The sequence below is a fragment of the Tupaia chinensis genome, unplaced genomic scaffold (assembly GCF_000334495.1).
Source record: "Tupaia chinensis unplaced genomic scaffold, TupChi_1.0 Scaffold143582_1, whole genome shotgun sequence".
NCBI classification, from domain to species: domain Eukaryota; kingdom Metazoa; phylum Chordata; class Mammalia; order Scandentia; family Tupaiidae; genus Tupaia; species Tupaia belangeri.
Genome location: NW_006203428.1, coordinates 8,562 through 14,073, shown reverse-complemented (window position 1 = coordinate 14,073; position 5,512 = coordinate 8,562).

Here is a 5,512-nt window from a genome sequence, read left to right as displayed (position 1 = left end):
ATTGTAATTGTTCTAGAAGCCAATTCTCTACAGTATTTATATCAAAATGGAATGAATTAGTTACTGGGGAGGTGAAACTAGATTGAGTAAGACAGCCTAGAGTGCTCAGCAGATGCATAAAGCACCTTGAAAAGCTTTTGACGACACTGTTTCCCCAACACATCCATCACTCCTCTCCCTCCAGAAGGGCTTGAGATATGATAAAAATTTGGCTAGGCCTGGTATTGAAAATGTTTCAAACATCTGCCATAACAACACTGACCCTGGAGGAGCCAGTTATTAGTCACATATAATAGGCAGGCAACTGAAACTTTACCAGACCAGTATTCTACCATACAACACAAGAGTAGAACTTAAGACTTCTGAATCCTTGGCTTTCTAATACTAAAACTGTCTCTTCCTTAGAGACAAAATAGTTGTGACCTTCAGGATGACTTCAATGTACCCTCAAAAAAACAAAACAAACAAACAAACAAAAAACTGCACCCTTAGTACTTATAAAAAGAGAAACAGGACCACCTCCCTTAACTGCCATTACCCTCAGAGTCTGTGCTACAGAGCAAGGAGCAGTGACAGTCAGTGAGACCAACAGAGGGAGGGGACTGCCTTGGGATCTCCCACTGTCTTCCAGCTGCTCCAGGTACAGCCCAGACCAGTTCCTCCCACCTCCCTTCACAGCCATTACCCCCAGAGCCTACTGTGGAGCAGGAAGCAGCACAAGTCAGTGAGACCAACTGAGGGAGGACAACTGCTTTAGACCTCCAGCTGCCATCTGCCCTCCCAGGAATATTTTGAGACTTCATAATTTTCTAAACTGTGTGGTACATGACTCCTTCTCCCTCCCACAGTTAAAAGCGTCCAGCTCAGCCCCAAATACACCTGCTCCCAAGAAACTGGGAAACAAATCAATACCTCAACATGGCTATATACACACTTTTCTGACTAGAAGACAAAATCTACAAAGAACACGTCTGAGAAGTAGGCTTCGTCTTTCCTCCTGACACTATGAAATCAACACCAAGAAAGCAGGAAGACGTTCATAATGTATCAGATGACTAGAAACCACTGCAAAGGCAAAAGAAATATGGGGAAACAAGGAAACACCTCTTCTTCAATGGAACAGACCAATTTTTCTTCATCCATAGACAGCACAAAATAATACACAGGAATGTCAGAAATAGAGTACAGAACATTCAGGGTGACAGAACTGAGGAAGTCTTTCCATGATTTGAAGGATGAGACAGACGCCATAAAAAAGAATCAATCAGAACTTCTAAGTTGAAAACAGTAATGCGAGACATCAAAACCTCCGTTGAAAGTATTGATAGCACACTGAACCAAGCAGAAGACATAATCTCTGAAGTGGAAGACAAAGCCTTTGACAGATAAAACCGCCAAAAGTCATGAAAAAATAAATTTTAAAAATGAAGACAACATACGGGAAATACTAGTCACTATGAAATGCCTAAATATCTGCATAATAGGTATGCCAGAAGGTAAAGAATTGGATAGGGGCATAGGAGATTTATTCCATGAAATACTTGCAGAAAACTCCCAAACGTACAGAAGCATACAGTCAACCAGACCCCCCAAAATAGACCCCAAATATAATCAACACAAGAAGATCCTCTCCATGACACATCATAGCCAGAATGATAAGAATTACAGACACAGACAAAATACTAAAAGTGGCAAGAAAGAAATATCAAGTTACTTACAAAAGTTACCCTATTAGTCTAACATCAGACCTATCAACTGAAACAATGCCGGCGAGAAAAAATTGGGAAGACATATTCAAAATACTGAAAGAAAAAGAATTTCAACCAAGAATACTATACCCAGCAAGATTATCTTTCAAATGGGAGAAACAAATAAAATCATTTCTAGATAAAAACTGAAAGAATTCATCAATAACGATCAGCTCTTCAAGAAGTACTGAAGGCAGGGAACCAGCAGTTAGCGTAATGGCTATGTCGCTGGACTCCCACGTAGTCGACCGCGGTTCGTGTCCTGGACCCGGTGGCTTAAAACTCACGCTGGGCGCGTGTGCGTGCGTGCCCAAGATCCCGAGAGGAGAATGGAGGAGAAGGGATTGCGGCGTGACCATCCCCCCTGGGGGGTGATTTCTCGCTTTCTGTCTCTATGTCTCTCTCTGTCTGTCTGGCGAACGCACGCGCCCTACAGTGAAAAATCTCTCAAAAAAAAGAAGTACTGAAGGCAGTACTATATCAGAAAAACTAAAGAGCGACAGACATAAGAGGAGAAAAAATGGCTAACATGATGACAGGGACAAATTCACAAATATCAATAATAATGTTGAACATTAGTGAATTAAATTACCCAATTAAAAGTCACAGACTGGCTAAATTGATAAAAAAGAAAAACTCCATTTGCTGCATACAAGTAATGCACCTCTTAGATAAAGACATGCATAGACTAAAAGTGAAAGGCTGAAAAAAATATTCAATGCAGATGGAAATAAAAAAAGGGCTAGAGGCACAATGTTGATATCAGACAAAATAGGCTTTCAGACAAAAACTGTAAGAAAAGATAAAGAAGGACATTATATAATACTAAAAGGGCTAATTCAACAAGAAAATATAACACTTATAAATACCTATCACCCAAGTTGGGAGCACGCAGATACATGAAAGAAATGCTGCTAGATCCAAAGGTAGAGATAGACTTCAACACACTAATCATTGGAGATCTCAACACCCTACTATCTTCTTGTACAGATCATCTAGACAAAAAATAAACAAAGACTTACAGAATCTAAATGACACTATAAATGAAAGGGACTTGATAAACAGCTATAGAACTTTCCATGTAACAACCACAACATATACATTTGTCTGGCCCCTGCATAGAACCTTTTCAAAATTTCCATGATAGGGCAAAAAGCAAAATTTTTAAAGCAAGTCTTTACAAATTCAAAATCATATAAACTACATCCAGCATCTTCTCTGACCATGACAGATATAAACTGGAACTTAATTTCAGGAAAATTCCTCAAGAATATATAAACATATGAAAACTAAGCAACCTACTCCTGAACTTCACAATCACTGAAAAAAGTAAGACTTAAATCCAAAGATTCATTGAAATCAATGATAACAAGTGCAATAGATTCCATATTCTATGGGACACAGCAAAAGCAGTCATAAGAGGGAAGTTCATAGCAATTAGTGCACATTTAAAAAGGATGGAAAAGTGGCAAATAGACAACCTAACAATACACCTCAGGGAACTGAAAAAACAAAATGAAAGAAAACAAAAATATCAGTAGAGAAGAAATAATAAAAATTTGAGCAGAAATAAATAATATACAGAATAAATGAACTATACAGAAAATAAAAAAGTCTGAAAGCTGGTTCTTTGAGAATACAAACAAAATCAATACACCATTAAGAACTACTTAGGAAGAAGATAGAAAGAAACCAGGGGAATCAAATTTGCAATGGAACATTACAACAGATATAACAGAAATTACAAAGGGTCATTAGAGAATATCATGAGGGACTCTAGGCCAATAAACAAGAAAACCTGGATGAAATGCACAAATTTCTGGACACAGATAAGCTACTAAGACTAAATCAGTAAGACAGAAAGCCTGATTAAACCAATTACAAGAAATGAAATGAGTCAGTTATATAAATAAACTCCCAATAAAGAAAAGCCCAGGTCCTGATTGATTCACTTCTGAATTCTGCAAAACTTTTAAAGAAGAGCTAACCCACATTTCACTCAAACCATTTCTAAAGATCTAAAAGGAAAGAGTCCTCCCAGATTCATTTTATAAAACCTCTATCACCTTCATCCCCAAAACAGAGAAAGACATAACAAAAAACAAACAAATAAAACAACAGGCAAATATATCTGAAGAATATAGATGCAAGATTCTGAACAAGAATTGTATTCAACAACACATTAAAAGGACTATACAAGAACACATTAAAAGGACTATACATCATGACCAGGAGGCTTTATTCTAGGAATGCAAGGATAGCTCAATGTAAGCAAAACTGTAAATGTAATAGACCATATTAATAACAGGAAGAAAGATTTTTTTAAATGACCATATCAACCAATGCAGAAAAAGCATTGTATAAAATACAACATTCCTTCATGATTGAGAATCTCAGAAAAATTAGCATAAAAAGAACATTTTGCAGCACAATAAAACCTGTATGAAAAAACAATTGCTCACATCATACTGAGTGGGGAAAAGCTGAAATCTTTCCCACTAAAAAATGGACCAAGACAAGGCTGCCCACTTCCTTCATTCTATTTCAATATGGTACTGAAAGTCCTAGTCAATGCAATCAGACAAAAGCCTAAATTAAAAGGCATTCAAATAGGGAAAGTAGGGAAAGAAGTGAAATTATTTTTCTGTTTCCAAATGACATGATTATAGACATAGAAAATTCAAAGAATTCACACCAAAAAACACCTAGAAGTGATAAATGGATACAGCAAAGTGGCAGGATACAAAATCAACATACAAAAATCTATAGCATTTCTATACACCAACAGTGAACAGACTGAAGAATTAAAGAAAAACAATTCCATTTGCAATAGCCACAGAAGAAATAAGATACCTAGGAATAAACTTAGTCCAAAAAGTCAAACATCTAGTAAAAAACTAAAAAAACTAAATTGAAAATGGCACAACAATGTGTAAAGACTTCTCATGTTCCTGAATTGGAAGAATTAATATAATCACAATGACAATCCTACCTATATTAATCTATAAATTTAACTCAACTTCGATCGAATTACAAAAGGTACTCATTACAGATTTAGAAAAAAACACTCACAGAATTTGTCTGTAATCATAAAAGACCACTTATTGCCAAAGCAATATTGCACAAGAAGAGTGGAATAGGAAGTATCTCACTTCCTGACCCGAAATTATATTACAAAGCTGTGATAATCAAAACAGCATGGTATTGGCACAAAACTAGGCAGGTAGAACAATAGAACATAATAGAGATCTCAGAAATAAACCACAAAACACATAGCCCTTTTTGACAAAGGGTACCAGTCAATGTAGTGGGGGGAAAAACTGTATAGCTGGAAAAACTAGGTCTCCACCTGCAGAAAGATAAAACTGTACCCATCTCTCACCATTAACAAATATCAACTCAAAACTGATAAAATATCTAAATCTAAGACTTCAAATTATAAAACTATTTGCAAAAAACACAGGGGAAACACTTAGAGACATCATGGTAAGAAAATAAATAATAAATAAGACCCCCACAGCACAGACAATAATCCCAAAAATAGACAAGTGGGATTACATCAGGTTAAAAAGCTTCTGCACAGCAAAAGAAATAATAATTAATGTGAATTGACAACCCTTGGAATGGTAGAATATATTTTCAAACTATGCCTCAGGGGAATGATAAACAGAATATACAAGGAACTAACAACTTTCTTAAAGAAAAAAAAAAATCAACGCAGTTTAAAAAGAAATGGGTGAATGAGCTGAACAGACACCTCTAAG